The 18,843-nt window shown below is 38.3% G+C and overlaps 1 protein-coding gene across 2 annotated transcripts in view; it reads left to right on the forward strand.

The window, feature by feature from the left end:
* The first annotated feature begins 2,980 nt into the window (after nt 1-2,980).
* Nucleotides 2,981-18,843, forward strand: part of ZMYM4 (zinc finger MYM-type containing 4) — a 118,815-nt gene continuing 102,952 nt past the window's right edge. For both annotated transcript variants that reach the window (XM_077753094.1, XM_077753095.1), the window contains exon 1: nt 2,981-3,043. The gene's annotated coding sequence lies outside the window, so the exon portion shown is untranslated. The remainder of the gene's footprint in view (nt 3,044-18,843) is intronic.

Raw genomic sequence — 18,843 nt, forward strand, 5'->3', positions numbered from 1 at the left:
CCTTTGAGAAACAGTCCATTTTCATGTTATTAGTAATATGTGCCAAAATAGAAAAGTTCTCATATCAAGATGCAAATAAAGATCTTGATATAGGGATGCGTGGGTTGGCTCAGCTGGTTAAGCGTCTGGCTCTTGATTTTGGCTCAGGTAATGGTCTAATCCTTTATGAGATTGAACCCAGCGTTGGGCTCTGCGCTGAAAGCATGGAGCCTGCTTGGGATTCTTAACCCCTACTCTGCTCCTCCTCTGCTCATGTAACTTGTGCACTCTCTCTCAAAATAAATAAACACTAGAAAAAGATCTTTTTATATTTAGTATTCATTTCCTATCAATAAAGTCTCTTTTTTATAAAACTAAAAATAGAGGATTCTTTCCTTCACATAATAAAACATGTGTTAGAACCCAGCATTCATTCCTTGAAATTTAGGAAGGATGCCTGCTATTACCACAGTATTTACTGTTTTGGAAGTTCTAGGGCAATATAGTTAGACGAGGAAAAGAAAGAGGTATAAATCTTGGAAAGTTGGAGAACAAAATTATGATTATTTTCTGGTGACATATTTGCCTGGAAATCTCGAGTATCGGTAGAAAATATTTTAGGGCTAAGAAGTAAAAATTCAAAAGGTGAAAGCAATCTGGATGAAAGGAGAAGGTGTATTAGAATTATAACAGGAAATTGTAAAATGTCTAGTTATAACATTAAAATATTTTTTAAAATCCCACAAAAATAACTGACTGTAAATAGTTGGATATTTTAAAAAAGTGATTAAAACAATAAAAAAATTAAAATTCCTTGGGATAAACCTAATTAAGGATGAGACTTAAAATGACAAGAGTTTACCTAAGGACATGGTAATAAAAAACTAATAGTCACAATAACAAGTAATCTTTATGAAAATCGTTTTAAACACTTCTTAATTCATTTAATCCTCCAAATGACCTTATGATACAGTGTTATGCTTGAGGTAAAGTGCCCTATTAGGGTAATTTAGGTGCTAGGATAAAGAATTAATGGGATTGGAACCCGTTCAGGCTGTGTTGCTGTGTTACTCCAAACTCCAGAGAATCTGTAACCATTATGCTCTGATGGCTTTTGAAAAAAAATAAGTGATATACCATATTCCTGGATGGGAAAATCCAATATATTCAAAATATATGTCTCATAAAATTAATATTATTATATCAGTCAGTGTACCAACAGGATTTTGTTTTTCTTTTTCACGGCGAGGAAGGTAAAATTTGAGAAAACAGTGATGAAGTTCACTAGGAATTATAACTATGTGAAAGATAGCCAAAACAATTTTGAATTAGATGAGTATTGAAAGAGTGGAGGAGTAGGGGATGTGGGTACCTTGTTCTACAGGATCTTGAATATAATACTGCAATAGGTATGCTCAGATTATTACAAATAAGGAGATTTATGTCTGTATATAAGAATATAGTTATAAGTTATTCAAGTTGTGTTTGGATAGTTTGATGGTCATTTGGGCAAAAGATAAAAGTTATATCTTTTCCTCCAGATACCAAAACAAATTCTAGAGGGATTGAATGTATGGATATAAGAAAATGAAACTATTCCCCAAAGAAAATATAGGTAAATATAACATCTTGATACAGGGAACGCCTTTTTAAAAGATAATTCAAAAGAGTAATTGACTTGACAACATTAAAAATCACATTTTTAAAAAGGAAGAAGTGGGGGCGCCTGGGTGGCTCAGTCGGTTAAGCGTCCAACTTCGGCTCAGGTCATGATCTCACGGTTCATGGGTTCAAGCCCCATGTTGGGCTCTGTGCTGACTGCCAGCTCAGAGCCTGGACCCTGTTTCAGATTCTGTGTCTCCCTCTCTCTCTGACCCTCCCCTGGTCATGCTGTCTCTCTCTGTCAGAAATAAATAAAAAATTAAAAAAAAAATAAAAGGGAAGAAGTGTTCAAAATATATGATAATCAGAAGTCACTATTTTCAGAAGAATGGGGTACTAAGCAGATAAAAGCAAATAAATCACTTTAGGAGTCATCTTAGAATTCCTCAGTGCTCCACATCCGTAGTTTCTATCCAGTCACCATTCATGCTTCCTTTCAACAAATGTTTGAGTGTCTGTTATGCACAAGGAACCATTGTAGGGATTGAGAATACAGTAATGAATAAAATGGAGAAAATCTCTGCTCTTATGGCGTTTATAGTCTATTGATGGGAGAGAGAACTGTTAGTGAGGTAATTAATGCAGAGCATTTAAAATGGAACACTTCTATAGAGAATCATAAAGTAGAAAAGAGGTATACATTGTGCTGTGGTGGAAGTACCATTGCAATTTTAGATAGCAGCATTTAAGCAAAATCCGAAGGGAATGAGAAAGCCAGCCTTGTGGGTATCTAAGAGCAAAAACATTCTAGGTAGAGGGAACAACAAAGCCAAAGTTTGTGAGGCAGGAGAATGCTGTGTATATTTTATGAACAGCAAAGGGGTGGTAGCTGAAGGTAGGTGAGTAAGATAGTAGTAGGAGATGAGATCAGGGAGATAACTAAATCTTGGAGATGCTTTAAAGACTTCTTTGTTGTAGTGGTTGTAGTGTACATTGCTGGATGGTTCACAGCATGCCTGGCCTCTACCCACTAGATGTCAGTAGAACTCCCTAGTTGTAATAACCAAAAAATGCCTCCAGATTTTACCAACTTTTCTAGATTTGGGAAGCAACATTGCCCCTGCTTAAAAACCACTGCTCTACTAAATGGCTGAAGTCCCTTTGAGGAAGGCTTGGAGGAAGATTTATGGTGTGTACTTGTGGTAACGGTGCAGAAGCTTTTCCTCAGGTGGACCTAGTCTCCTCAGTTACAAAAGGCTGTGGGTCTGTGACTTGACCAGGTCTGGAAACTGGGCAAATGCCCACAACTTCCACTATGATGACTCACGTCGGTTTTTGGCCACCAGATTTAGGCATTTTTCTGTTATATAGATTAAACTGCCCATCTATTTCATTCCTAGGAACATCGTGATCAATTAGCCACTGCCAAAGATCCCTGCGGGCCAAAGCGTTCTGATTACCGGTATGTCCTTGCTGCCCTTATCTTTGGAGTTAAGTGCTGCCACTTGGCCTCTGCTACTTTGGGATCCCATCATCCTCAGTGAGATCAGGGTGTTCATCTCAGTGGTTACATTCCCTGAAGTCATACCTGACTTTTAAAAGAGAGCAGCCACACCGCTTTTCAAGTATGTGGTGCTTCCCTCACTAATGTGTCTTCTGGGCCTTCTCAGGGAATGTATTTGGGTAGTAGGTTGCAGAGGATAAATCCACCTCAATGTTCCTGTCTCTCTAAACCTTTGGATTTCATCTTCCACATAATGCCAGTGGAACTCTAGTATCTCAACCTCATCAAACCTTATTTAATATTCATTGTCAGTGTCAGAATGATTTTGATTTACATTTCCTTAATGATTACAGCAGTGTTGAGTGTAAGTTTCAGTCAACAAGTAGGCTATGAGAGTCATCTCCAGCCGCCCAAGTTATCATAGAATCTGTGGTAAGCTCACTCATGTTAATGAATTCTAATAACCTCATTGGTCTAATACCCTGTTTTCTATTTTCACACATATTCCTCAGGTTTTTTCCTTAATGTATTAACAAAATTTTGGCATTTTTTAGTGCTTAAGCTATTTTCTCTTGGGTCATAACATGTGTACCTGTTCCTTTATAACATGCTGAGATTTGAACATAGTTACGGGTGTAATGTCAAAAGGATTGGTTGTAGTTGGTCTTGAGGAGAATGAACATCCTCCTCCAAGTCATTTGCGGAATATAACAATATCACAGGATTTTCAGCAAAGGAAAGCTGCTCTTTTTATATACAGAAGAGTAAGTTTTTGCTACTGGAGGTGTGACGTTGTCTTTTTCATTCTGATTCGACCACATGTTCCTGTTTCAGGGTCTCTCTCTCTCTCTTTTTTTTTTTTTACTAGTCATTGCTCTTACTGTCACATGAGAAACTTAATGAGACTATGAATTCATCTAATGTTATAATTCAGCTATATGCACAAGTAAATTTTGCATTTGAGTTTTAGCAATATGAATCTGAGTTTATAAGAAAAAGATTTTTTTTCAGATTTTTATTTTTGAGAAAGAGTGCATACACATGTGTACGAGTGGGGGAGGAGCAGAGTGAGAAGACAGAGGATCCAAAGCAGGCTCGGTGCTCATAGTAGAGAGCCTGATGTGAGGCTTGAACTCCTGAACCTCGAGATCATGACCTGAGCCAAAGTCAGATGCTCAAATGACTGAGCTAGTTAGGTGCCCCTGTGGTTTCTTTAATACTTTCATGAAAAGCGCTGTTTTTTAGACTGTGATTTAATCTGACAGTTAATGGACTTGAACTTATTTTTTTGTGTGCCTGTTCAAGAGCACTTAGAGAATCCATCTCATATAACAGACCTTGTAGTCATCACTGCTGCCTTAACAGTTCAGTACAGAGCTATTTGGGGTCCTAAGGTGCTTGTTTTTGTTGGCACCTCATCACAGTCAACCACGGTTGATCACTTGATTAACTGTGATGCCACTGCGTGCCAGGGGTTATTAGCATCCTGTTTCCTGTTTAAGCCAGAGGGTACAACCAAGCCAACCTCCAAATCCCATCTTTGTAGGTATGTTTACTGTGACCACTGCCAGTACCAATTCTATATCAGTCAGAGGTCAGAAACCACACAGTAATTTGAATAGGGAAAGTTTAATATAAAGAATTATTAATAAAAAAATGAAGAGTTATTAATGAGTAACAGAATTAGCCCTAGAGGGGAAAGAGAACTGTAAAGTATACACAATAGAGGGAGCAGCCACTGCCTCTAGGGCTGGGGCATGGTAGCCCAGATGGATGGAACAAATCTGGAAGATGCCCCATTTACCAGTTTCAAAGCCGAGATTCAGATCTTGTTGGAAAGGGTGTGTTAAACCGGATGCTGGAGAAGTGTGAAATGCTGCAGATTTTCCTTATCAAGCAAGAAGCCCCCTTTTGGGGTACTGAGAAAAGTTAGTAGGAAGCCCCTTTCTCAATCTGAGAAGCCAGCTGGAACACTGGCATAATTCTTTGGGAATTGTCTGGTGCATAGGAGTGCTACAGAAACTTGCTGCGCAGCCGTCAGCGCAGGGTGTTGACAAAACTTGTTGAGAAACTACCCATGGGGTTGTATATGTGTCGCTGAGACTTGATGGGATGTTGGTGCTTGGGGAGAGGGCTGTTGGTGTTTTTCATGGCATTGTTCTTCGCTGGAACAAGCAGGTTAGAGCACAGTGTATTGGGAAGAGAAGCCACTTCTGTCTGGAGTGTTTCTCCAGTGCCATCTGCTGAAAAGGTTAACATTTTGCCAGCTGGCAGAGAAGAAATGTTTATAGGTACCAGCTCCATTATTGCAAAGCATGGCAGAGAGGAGTGGATTTGGAGTGGAGAACCAATATATTTATAATTGGTACAGTCAGATATTTATGTTTCTAGTACTCTTCATTTCTTTGGGTAGACCCTGGTTTCCATGTGGTGTCATTTTTTTCCTTCTTGAAAGAAATACTGTTAAAACTTCTTGTTGGACTGATATGCTGGTGATGAGTTCTTCCAGCTTCTGTACATCTGGAAAATTCTTTATTTTGTCTTTTTAAAAAATAAAATAATGGTGGAATACACATAACATAAAATTTACCATCTTAACTGTTTTTTTTTTCAGTTTTATTTATTTAAGTAAATAAATACCACCCAACGTGGGGCTTGAACTCACGACCATGAGATCAAGAGTTGTATGTGACTGAGCCAGCCAGGTGCCCCATTTTACCCAATTTTAAGTGTACATTATTTATCTTTTTTTGAGTGAGAGAGTGCACCTGTGTGCATGAGCTGGAGAGGGGACAGAGGGAGAGAAAATTTTAAACAGGCTCCACATTCAGTGCGGAGCCTGACGTGGGGCCGGCTCTCACAACTGTGAGCTGAAATCAAGAGTTGGATACTTCACCTGACTGAGCCCCTGTTGATTCGTTTTCATATGTTGAACCATCCTTGCATTTTAGAAAGAAATTCTACTTGGTCATGGTATATAATTTTTCAAATATATTGCTGAATTTGGTTTGCTAGTACTTTTGTGGTGCCTTTGTCTGGCTTTGGTATCAAAGTACTTACTCCTCACCTCAGAGAATGTATTAGGTTGTTCTCTGAATTTTGCTTTTTTTGGGAAAAGTTTGAGAAGGATTGGTATTTTTCTGTAAATGTTTTTTTGGAATTCACCCGTGAAGGCCTCAAGTCCAGGACTTTTCTTTTTTAGGAAAGTTTTGTTCACTGATTGAATCTTCTTACTAGTAATAGGTCTATTCAGATTTTCTGTTTCTTCACAAGTTAGTTTTGATAGGTTTTGTATTTCTAGGAAATTGTCTATTTTACGTAGATTATCCAGTATATTGGTGTAAAATTATTCATAGTACTCTGTTATAGTTCATTTCTGTAAAATCAGTAATGTCTCCTCTTTTGCTTTTTATTTTAGTAATTTGAGTGGTTTCTCCTTTTTCTTAGTCTGTGTAGCTAAAGTTTGTCAATTTTGCTGGTATTTTAAAGTATCAGCTTTTGGTTCCACTAATTTTTCTTTGTTTTCTATTCTCTATTTTTAAAAATTCTCCAATTTAAAAAATTTCCTTCCCCCTGCTTGCTTTGGGTTTAGTTTGCTCTTTTTTTAGTTCCATAAGGTGTAACATTACATTGTTGATAGGAGATCTTCCTTATTTTATAAGGTAAGTGATTACAGCTATACATTTCTCCCAGCACTGCTTTTGTTCCATCCCATATGTGTGTTTTTTTTTTTTAAGGGCATGTTCTTTTTAAATGTTTATTCTTGAGAGAGAGAGACAGAGTGTGAGTGGGGGAGGTTCAGAGAGAGAGAGGGAGACACAGAATCTGAAGCAGGCTCCAGGCTCTGAGCTGACAGCACAGTGCAGGGCTTGAACTCAAGAACCACAAGATATGACCTAAGCCGAAGTTGAAAGGTTAACTGACTGAGCTACCCAGGCACCCCCCATAGGTTTTGGTATTTTGTATTTTTGTTTTCATTTGTCTCAGGTATTTTCTAATTTCCCTTGTGATTTCTTTTTTGGTCCTTTGGTTGCTTAAGAGTGTGTTAATTTGCACAAATTTGTGAATTTTCCCATTTTACCTTTGTTACTTATTTTAACTTCATCTTGTGGTTGGAGAGGATATTGTGTATGATATTTGTGTTTTGCAGTCTGTTGAGACTTAATTTTGGCCTAAAGTATGATCTGTTCCTGGAAAATATCCCATATACACTTGAAAACAAATGTATATGCTGATGTGGTTGGGTAGTGTTTTGTATATGTCTGTTAGGTCTAGTTGGTTTATTGTATTGTTTAAATTCTCCATTTTCTCATCTCCTGTCTGGTTGTTCTATCTAGTATTGAGAGTGGGTATTGAAGTCTCTAATTATTATTATAGTAGAACTGTCTCTTTAATTTTGTCAGTTTTAGCTTCTTATATTTTGATGGTTTGTCATTAGGTATGTAAATGATTATAATTGCTATATCCTCTTGCTGTATCACTTTTTTATTAATACATAATATCCTTCTTGGTCACTTGCAACCTTTTAGATTCAGTCTGTTTTGTCCAATATTAGTGTAGCTACTCCTGCTCTTTTTTGGTTACTTATTTGCATGGACTACCTTTCCTATTCTTTTATTTTCATCCTATCTGTATTTTCGGTTCTAAAGTGATTCTCTTGAAGATAGCATGTAGTTGGATTATGTGTTTTTATTCTGCCTGGTTTTTTTTTTATGTTTGTTTTTGAAAGAGAAAGGGAGAGAGAGCACGCACTCGTGCATGTGCACGAGTGTGGGGAAAGGGTGCGTGCAGAGAGAGGGAGACACAGAATCCAAAGCAGGCTCCAGAATCTGAGCTGTCAGCATAGAGCCATTTTCGGGCCTTGAACCCAAGGACTGTGAGATCATGACCTGAGCTGAAGTCAGAGGCTTAAGCAACTGAGCCACCCAGGTGCCCCTCTGCCTAGCTCCCCTGTGTGGATTTGTGTTTTGATTGGAGAGTAGAAGACTCCAAGTAATTACTGATAAGAAGGGACTTCTGTCATGTTACTAATTGTTTTCTTTTTTTTAAAGGAGATTTTCTATTTTTATTTTTTTTATTTTATTTTTTTGAGAGAGAGAGAGAGAGTGCACATGCATGTGACAGGGGAGGGGCAGAGAGAGAAGGGGACAGAGAATCTGAAGCTGTCTCTGTGCTGACAGTAGAAAGCCTGAGGTGGGGCTCAAACTAACATGACCAGATCCTGACCTGAGCCACACAGGCACCCCATGAATTTTTTCTATATGTTTTATAGCTTTTTTGTTCTTCATTTTGTGTATATATTTTTTGTAGTGAAATGTTTAAACACCTTTCTCATTTCATACTGTGTATATTCTGAGCTATTTTCTTTGTGGTTACCCTGGGGATTGTAATTAACATCCTAAAGTTATAACATTCAAATTTGAATTTATACCATCCTAACTTCAGTAATATAGAATAACTGTTTTTTTTTAAAAATATATTTATTTCTAGGAGAGAGAGAGAGACAGCGTGAGCAGGGGAGGGTCAGAGAGAGAGGGAGACACAGATTCTGAAATAGGCTCCAGGCTCCGAGCTGGCAGTCAGCACAGAGCCCGACGCGGGGCTCGAACCCACGAACCGTGAGATCATGACCTAAGCAAAAGTCGGACGCTTAACTGACTAAGCCACCCAGGTGCCCCTAGAATAACTGGTTTTTAACAGCTCCAACCCCCCCCCCTTGGTAATTGATATTACAGACTTATATCTTTATACATTGTGTTCTCAGATACATAAAGTAAGCATTCTTTAAGTTGCGTTTAGTCTTTTAAATCCTGTAGAAAACAACATTTGGAATTATAAAACAATGTTGGAATAATACTAACTTTTATAATTGCCATGCATTTACCTTTATTGAGATCCTTATTTCTTCAATATGGCTTTGAATTGCTGTTTACTGTCCTTTCATTTCACACTCCAGTACATCCTTGAGCTTTCTTGTTTGTCTGAGAAGGTCTTAATTTCGCCCTAAATTTTGGAGGACACTTTTGCCAGATACAGGAATCTTGCTTGATTGTTTCTTCTTTTAGGACTTTGAGTGCATTAGCTCCCTGGCTTCTGGCTTCCAACATTTGTAATGACAAATCTCCTCATACACTACTTGAGGATACATTGTATGTGAATCACTTCTCACTACTTTGAAGATTCTTTGTGAATTTCTTCAAATTCATATATGGGGTTTATTGAGCTTCTTAGATATTTATATTCATGTCTTTCATTAAGTTTGGGGAAGTTTCCAGTTTATTATTTTTCTACCTACATTCCCTGCCCCATTCTCTTCTCCTTCTGGACTTCCATGATGTATAATGTTAGTGTACTTATGGGTGTCCCACAGGTACCTTACTCTGTTCATTTTGCTTCTGTCATATTTCTTTTTGTTCTCACTTGATACTTTTCATTGTCCTGTCTTCAAGTTTGCTCATTATTTCTTCTGCCTGCCTACCCCTTTCTGCCTTTGAATCTTTTTAGTGAATTTTTCATTTCTGTTCTTGTACTTTTCATCTGTAGAATTTCTTTTTGGTTTCCTTATATTTTCTATCTGTTGATATTTCTGTTTTGTTTCTACATTGTTTTCTTGATTTTCTCCATATCTTCCTTTACTTTCTTGAGCGTCTTTAAGACATTTATTAATTTATCTTTTTAGAGCGAGACATGTGAGCCCAAGTGGAGGAAGGGCAAAGGTAGAGGGAGAGAGAGAATATTAAGCAGGCTCTACACTGAGTGCAGGGCTCAGTCTCATGACCATGAAATCATGACCTGAACCAAAATCAAGATTTGGACACATAACTGACGGAGCCACTCAGGCACTCCTTTAAGACAATTATTTTAGGGGCTCTTGGGTGGCTTAGTCGGTTAAGGGACTAACTCTTGATTTCGGCTCAGATCATGATCTCACAGTTAGTGAATTCATGCCCCTGCATCTGGCTCTGTGCTGACACTGTGAAGCCCGCTTGAGATCTCTGCCCTTCCTCTGCTTGTGCTCTAAATCTTTCTCAAAATGAGACAGTGAACATTAAAAAAAACCAAGTTACTTTAATGTCTTTGTTTAGTATGTCTACCGTCAGGTCTTTTTCAGGGAATAGTTCCTGTTAAGTTTTTTCCTTTGAACAAGGCCTGGTTTTCCTGTTTTCTGTGATTTTATTGTTGTTGTTGTTATTGAAAATTGGACTATTCAATCTAATGATATGGTAATTCTGAAAATCAGCTTCTCCTCTTTCCCAGAATATTTTGGTTTTTTTTGGCTGTTGTAGTCTGTCTTTGTGATTAGGATCAACCTGAGAGGTGTCATTTTAAGTTCTCAGGTCTTTTCTCAGTACTGCTTTTCCCTGGATATGCGTGGTGAGTTTCTGATTTCTTCTGTATGTGCAGTTGCTTTTGAATGTCCTAGTCTTTAATGTCTGGCTTCCAAAGGGGAAAATAGAGAAAAATGAAGGGGAAGGGAAGAGTACAGGTAAAAAAAAAAAGGAAGGACTTATAGCAGAGGGAGTTGGTGCAACAAAAATGGCCTTATGCCTCTTTGTTTTCATTTTTGTGATTAAAAGCAGCAACGAGGAATTAGGGCACAGATCTCCAATACAAGGAGGGCACACTAATTTTTGCTTACCCTAGCTCTCACAAGCTGCTTCTAGAATGTATGTACAACTGCCATGTAGTTGGAGGTGGAGGATGGGTAGCTGCTCCCCTGCTAAAATCTGAAATTGATGAAAAATTCCCCTTCCAAACCTATTCCCTGGAAGCTGCAAACTTTCAGAGGACTCTAGAGTTCCAAAAAAACCTCATTATATCAGACAGATTATGCCTGTGTCATTATTCTCTAGGTGGAGAGACAGAATCCTGGTGCTTCCTTACTCTTCCATCCTCTCAGAATCTTAATAAAGTTGACCTTTGAACAGTGTGGGTTTGAACTTCATGGGTCCACTTATAGTCACATTTTATCTGATAGAGTATAATTCTGCACATGTAATTTCCCGCCCTTGTATTTTCTTAGTAATAATGTTTCCTTTTATCTAGTTTACTTTATTGTATGAATACAGTATATGATACATATAACATACACAATATGTGTAAATGGAATGTTAATGTTATTGGCAAGGCTTCTAGTACAATAGGCTATTAGTAGTTAAGTTTTTAGGGAGTCAAAAATTATATGTGGATTTTTGACTGTTGGGGCAGTCAGTATCCCAACCCTCATGTTGTTTAAGGGTCAGCTGTTACCTGTTAGTAAATTTTGAGAGAGACTGATTTTGAAAGAGAGTCAAGGAAGGGGATTGCAGCTGCCTACTGTTATGATTAACTTTACACTTGGAGATCTCAGAATACTTTGCAGTGTTCTCATTTATTATTTCCAAATCGTATTAGGAAGCTGTATTGAAGTGGCATATTTTTAGCTTAATTAAGTATATTGTGGTTATTTTTGAATATTTTTCTAAAGGCAGCATTTAGACATTGTAGATGATTTAAAAGATTTAAAAAAGTATAAAGGAAAGATAAAATTCTCTTGTACTGTCACTACTCAGTGTACTTATAATTATGTGTACATATATCTTGCATGCATATATGTATTTAGAAAAATTTTTTTTACAGTTTATTTTTGCGAGAGTGCACGAACACACCCTTGCGCCAGTGGGGGAGGGGTAGAGAGAGAGGGAGACAGAATCTGAAGCAGCTCCAGGCTCCAAGCTGTCAGCACAGAGCCCGACATTGGGTTCAAACTCACAAACCATGAAATCATAACTGGATCCAAAGTGGGGTGTTTAATCAACTGAGCCACCCAGGCACCCCTATATGCATTTTATTTTAGTCATGAACATATGCTAGCTAAAATTCCTTTTTTCATATTTGGTATATAGTTGCATAATTTTTTTTTAAAATTTTTTTTTTTAAGTGTTTTATTTATTTCTAGGAGAGAGAGAGAGACAGCGTGAGCAGGGGAGGGTCAGAGAGAGGGAGTCACAGACTGAAACAGGCTGCAGGCTCTGAGCTGGCAGTCAGCACAGAGCCCGACGTGGGGCTCGAACCCACGAACCGCGAGATCATGACCTAAGCGAAAGTCGGACGCTTAACCGACTAAGCCACCCAGGCGCCCCTATAGTTGCATAATTTTTAAGTTACAGATTCCTGTAAGCACACCACAAACAAGAATAATAACAGTTCTGTCACCCTAGGAAACTCCTACATGCTATTCCTTTGTTGTCATTTTCTTCATTTCTTGTTAACCACTGGCCACCACAGTTCTCTTTTCTTTCACTGTAGTTTTGTCTTTTTCAGAATGTCATAAATGGACTTATAAAGTATTTAACATTTTGAAACTAGCTTCTTAGAATCAATATTTTATCACTTCATTGAAATTTGGATCCCACCATATAGGTTGTTTTACCCTTTCCCTTTTTGTTGTTGTTGTCATTATATACATAACAAGTCCCTGTCTCTTAATGTTATAATTTTTACATTTAGCTGAAAAACATAAAAGAACTCAAGAGTAGAAGAATGGACTGTATTTAATAAATAGTTACATTTATTCAGATTGTTAACCAATTATGTTGTTCTTTTTTCCTTCCTAATATTCTAAATATTCCTTTATTTCACTTTTGTATAAAAAAATCTTTCTTAACAATTCTTTTAGAGGAAGTTTGCAGACAGTGGTTGCGTCATCAGAGAATATCTTTATTTCTGACGGGTATTTTCCTTATTTGTAGCTTTGTGGGTTGACATTTCTTTCAGCATATTAAAAATGTTTTCTTCTTTCTTTTGATATCCAAGATTCCTGATGAGAAATCTGCAATGATAAGTAATATGTGATTTTTCTCTGGCTGTTTTAAAGATTTTTTTTCTTTGTTTTTAGTTTTCAGCAGTTTCATTGTGAGTGTCTTGGTGTGGATATCTTTAGATTTATTGTATTTGGGATTAACTTAGCTTGAATTTGCAGATATGTGTCACTTTCCAAACCTGGAAAATTTTCAGCCATTGTTTCTTTAGGTATTCTTTCTGCACTATAGTTTTTTTCTCCTTTTGGGACTCTGATGACATGAACACTATTCCTTTTGATACTGTCATATGGGTTTCTGAGGCTCTGTTCATTTTTTTTAATCTGTTTTTTTCTCTTGTCCTGATTTAAAAAAAATTTTTTAATGTTTTATTTAGTTCTGAGAGAGAGAGAGCGAGAGCGAGCGTGAGCAGGGGAGGGTCAGAGAGAGAGGGAGATACAGAATCTGAAACGGGCTCCAGGCTCTGAGGTAGCTGTCAGCACAAAGCCCGATGCGGGGCTCGAACCCACGAGCCATGAGATCATGACCTGAACCAAAGTCGGATACTTAACTGACTGAGCCACCCAGATGCCCCACTCTTGTTCTGATTAGGTAGTTTCTTTTTCTTTTTTCTTTTTTTAAAGTTTATTTTGAGAGAGCATGTGTGTGAGGGAGAGAGGGAGAGAGAGAGAGAGAGGGAGAGAGTGAGAGAGAGCGAGAACAAGAACAAGTTGGGGAGGGGCAGGGAAAAAGAGAGAATTCCAAGCAGCCCATGTGGGGCTCGAATTCATGAACTATGAGATCATGACCTGAGCCAAAGTCCGATGCTCAACTGATGAACCATCCAGGTCCCTTGCCAATTTACATTTCTACTGACAGTGTACAAGGGTTCCCTTTTCTCTGTGTCCTTGCCAACACTTATTTTTTGTATTTTTTTTGAAAAAAATTTTTAATGTTTTTTATTTATTTGAGACAGAGACAGACAGACAGACAGCGTGAACAGGGGAGGGTCCGAGAGAGGGAGATACAGAATCCGATGACATGCCTCAGGCTCTGAGCTGTCAGCACAGAGCCTGAAGCGGGGCTCGAACCCACGAACTGCGGGATCATGACCTGAGCCGAAGTTGACGCTTAACCGACTGAGCCACCCAGGCGCCCCTGTTTTCTGTATTTTTGATAATAACTAATCTGACAAATGTGAGGTAATAGCACATTTTGGTTTTGATTTGCACTTCCCTGGTGATGAGTGTTGTTTGCCAGGTTTTCATGTCCCTTTTGGCCATCTGCATGTCTTCTTTTGAAAAATGTCTAAGTCTTCTGCCCATTATTTAAATTGGTTTTTAAAAAATATTAGGTATATAGGTGTAATGTGGGTGTAAAACATATATTTTAGATATTAATCCTTTATCAGATATATAATTTGCAAATATCTACTCCCACTTAGTAGGTTGCCTTTTTGTTTTGTTGATGTTTTCCTTTGCTTTGCAAAAGGTTTTTAGTTTGATGTATATCCATTTGTTTATTTTGTAAGCTTTTGTTTCCCCTGCCTGAGGATACTGATCCAGAAAAATACCACTAAGACTGATGTAAGGGCCTACTGTCTGTTTTTCTTCCAATAGTTTCATGGTTTCAGGTCTTACATTCAAGTCTTTAATGCATTTTTGAATTTGTTTTTCTGTATCGTGTAAGATAGTGGTCCATTTTAATTATTTTTCTGGTAGTTGTCCACTTTTCCTAACATCATTTATTGGCAAGTATGAGTTTTAATAATACATTTCTTTTTAAAAAAATTTTTAATGCTTTTGTTATTATTTATTTTCAATTTTAACTTTAACTTTAAATTTTTTTAAAGTAAGCTCTACACAACATGGGGCTTGAACTCATGACCCCAATATCATGAGTTGCATGCTTTACCAACTTGGCCAACAGACACCCCTAATAATACAGGTTTTTTTTAATGTTTTATTTTTTTTTTTGAGAGAGAGAGCAAGTCAGGGATGTGCAGAGAGGAAGGGGACAGAGGATCTGAAGTGGGCTCTGCACTGAGAGCAGAGAGCCCGATGTGGGGCTTGAACTCATAAACCTTGAGACTATGGCCTGAGCCAAAGTCACATGTTCAGCTGACTGAGCCACCAAGGTGCTCCCCTATAATACATTTCTAATTGCTGAGTTCTTCAATATATTTCTGAACTTGAAATTAATTCAGTTGCTTCATTTTATAGAATTAAAATTTGTAAAATACAACTTACTCAATTGCTTTGATTTAGAACTCTCTTTTATTGTACATAACATTAAAACTTTTTTTTATGGTTTTATTCATTTTTGAAAGAGACAGAGGGCTAGCAGGGGAGGGGCAGGGAGAGAGGGAGATAGAGAATCTGAAGCAGGCTCCAGGCAGTCAGCACAGAGCTGGATGCAGGTCTCGAACCCATGAACTGTGAGATCATGACCTGAGATGAAGTCGGACGCTTAACTGACTGAGCCACCAAGATGCCCCTTTTCTACATAGCATTTAAGAAACACTACTAATAAAGCATGCTGAGAGCACGTGAAATATGAATCAGAAATGCCAAATATACCTTCACTAGATTGCTAGTCTTATTTAAAACTTGGAGAAGTCAAGCCTATTTAATTTTTAGTTTATGTAATTTTATTAGGAATAGTTGCTTTAATTAACTTTACATTTTTCAATGAATAAAAATGTGAAAAGAAGATAGATTTGCTTCCATTTTATTTTTTATTATTTTAAAATGTTTGTTTATTTTGAGAAGGAGAGTGTATAACAGGGGAAGAGGGGCAGAAGAAGAGGGAGAGAGAATCCCAAGCATACTCTATGCTATCAGCACAGAGCCATAGTGAGACACTTAACTAAGCTACTCAGGTGCCCCAGTATAATTCTATTTTAAAGGAAAGGGTTGTTATTGTATTAAAAAATCATTAGTTAGGAAATGCACTTATGGAGAGAGAATGAAATCTACTTTTATTGTGTTCTTACCAGTTTTCATTCTCCATTAATACCAATTTGAGTTCTTAGTTTGTGCCTCACTTGAAGTGAATTGCTAGCATTAAGTTTCAAAGTTTGGAGAGAACTTTTAGGATTTTATAGACCCATTTCATTATTATATGGTTTGAAGAATTTGAGACCCAAAGGAGTTAAATTTCTTGCTTGAGGTCTGTTATGAATTCTAGCATATCAGTGACTAGAATGGAACAGTACTGATGTTTATAGCCTTTCTTGAGACCTATCATGAATTTGACAGTAAATACTTCCCACATTTAGCCACTTAAATTTTTTTTTTGTTTAGTCATCACTTTGCTTGGATTTCTATTGCCATAGTTTTGTTAAATAATTCCAATCCCTTACCAACACATTTCAGATGTTATTTAGCATGGTATGTGAACTCCCAGATTGTGCTCGCTCTTCAGTTTATAAGTCACTATGTAATTAACAGATGTCCATCATGATCAGTGACCAGTAATGTTACTTCTCTCAGAGTCTGTTGGGGATTGGTCACTGTGTGTCTGTTAATTCAGTTCTTTCACAGCAAAGTATGCAGTTGCGTTACTTCCTTGTGTTCCAGTGATAAATCTATGTGACATTTTACAAAACTTCATAATCAAAGGAGAGAACTGACCAACAAAGATGGAAGTGCAGCAAAGAAATGAAAAGTGGCAACACTAAATCTGAATAATTGGATGTCATGAAGATTTGAAAATAGTGTCAGGCAAATGAAGATAGGATAAAAGCTAGGCCTGCATGGAGTTACAGTATGAACTATATTGGAAAAATTGGAAAAAGGGGTACCTGGTTGGTTAAGCATCTAAACTTTTGATTTTGGCTTAGGTCATGGTCTCGTGGTTTGTGGGACTGAGCCCTGCATTGGGTTCTGTGCTGATAGTGAGGAGCCTGCTTGGGCTTATAGGAGCCTGCTTGGGATTCTCTCTCCCTCTCTCTGCCCCTTTCCTGCTCATACCTGCACTCTTCAAAATAAATAAATAAATAAACAAACAAATAAATAAATAAAAGAAAATGGTAGAAGAATATTAAAAAAGAAGGTAAAATTACTTTAACATTTAGTAAAATTTTTTTTAAAGTTTACTTATTTTGAGAGAGAGCGTGGGGGAGGGCAGAGAGAGAGAGACCGAATCCCAAGCAGGCTCTGTGCTGTTGATGCAGAGCTCCATGTGGGTCTTGAACCTACAAACCTGTGAGATCATGACCTGAGCCAAAATCAAGAGTCTGATGCTCAACCAACTGAGCCACCCAGGTGCCCCTAACATCATGAATTTTTTTTAAATTTTAATTTAATTTTTTTATTTTTTACAAGCACAAAAGGGTCTTTATTACAAGCTCGAGCAGGGACTCCAAGTACCCCGAGGCAGTGGTGATGGTATGGAGCCCTGAACTCGTGATCGCAGGGCTTTTTATTGTGATTACAGTGGAATTTGGGGCGTTTCAGCTTGGCAGCCTCCTGGCAGCCTCCTGATAGGTACAGGCTGTCTTGTCAGCACCCGATTGGTTTGGCCCATCTGGCCTGACTGTAAACTGCCAACTGGAACGTCTTGGGATGTAAGCACCTGTTTTTTTTGTTGTTGTTGTTGTTGCTCTTGTTATTTATTGTTTATTCTTTTTACAAATAGTTTGTCGTCAAGTTGGTTTCCATATAAAACCCAGTGTTCATCCCCACAAGTGCCCCCCCGTGCCCATCCTCCCCACCCCCCGACATCCATCAGTCTTCAGTTTTTGTCAGCATTCAAGAGTCTCTCATGGTTTGACTCTCTCCCTTTCCCCCACCATTTCCCCCCTTCTTCTCCCCCATGGTCCTCCGTTAAGTTCCTCCTAATCCTCCTATACGTGCAAACATATGATATTTGTCCTTCTCTGCCTGACNGGTGATGGTATGGAGCCCTGAACTCGTGATCGCAGGGCTTTTTATTGTGATTACAGTGGAATTTGGGGCGTTTCAGCTTGGCAGCCTCCTGGCAGCCTCCTGATAGGTACAGGCTGTCTTGTCAGCACCCGATTGGTTTGGCCCATCTGGCCTGACTGTAAACTGCCAACTGGAACGTCTTGGGATGTAAGCACCTGTTTTTTTTGTTGTTGTTGTTGTTGCTCTTGTTATTTATTGTTTATTCTTTTTACAAATAGTTTGTCGTCAAGTTGGTTTCCATATAAAACCCAGTGTTCATCCCCACAAGTGCCCCCCCGTGCCCATCCTCCCCACCCCCCGACATCCATCAGTCTTCAGTTTTTGTCAGCATTCAAGAGTCTCTCATGGTTTGCCTCTCTCCCTTTCCCCCACCATTTCCGCCCTTCTTCTCCCCCTTGTTCCTCCGTCANTTTTTATCCATTCTGCTACCCTATGTCTTTTGATTGGAGCATTCAGCCCATTTACATTCAGTGTTATTATTGAGGTATGTGGGTTTGGAGTCTTTGTGTCCTTTGTGGGGTTCATGTTTGTGGTGGTGTCTCTGGTATCTTTGTTCCTTGCAACATTTCCTTTAGAGCGTCCCCCTCAGGATTTCTTGTAGGGCTGGCTTTGTGGTGACAGATTCTCTCAATTTCTGTTTATTTGGAAAGACTTTATCTCTCCTTCTATTTTAAATGACAGGCTTGCTGGATAGAGGATTCTTGGCTGCATATTTTTTCTGTTCATCACATTGAAGATCTCCTGCCATTCCTTTCTGGCCTGCCACGTTTCAGTAGATAGGTCTGTTACCACTCTGATAGGTTTCCCTTTGTATGCTGGGCCCTTTTCTCCCTAGCTGCTTTCAAAATTTTCTCTGTCCTTATGTTTTGCCATTTTTACTGTGATATGCCTTGCAGAAGGTCGATTCAAATTACGTCTGAGGGGAGTCCTCTGAGCCTCTTGTATTTCAACGTTTACTTCTTTTCCCAGGTTGGGGAAGTTCTCTGCTATACTTTGTTCCAGGACTCCTTCAGCACCTTTTCCCCTCACTTCCTCTTCTGGGATTCCT

Source organism: Crocuta crocuta, unplaced genomic scaffold, assembly GCF_008692635.1.
Source record: "Crocuta crocuta isolate KB4526 unplaced genomic scaffold, BGI_CrCroc_1.0 scaffold303, whole genome shotgun sequence".
Lineage (NCBI taxonomy): Eukaryota > Metazoa > Chordata > Mammalia > Carnivora > Hyaenidae > Crocuta > Crocuta crocuta.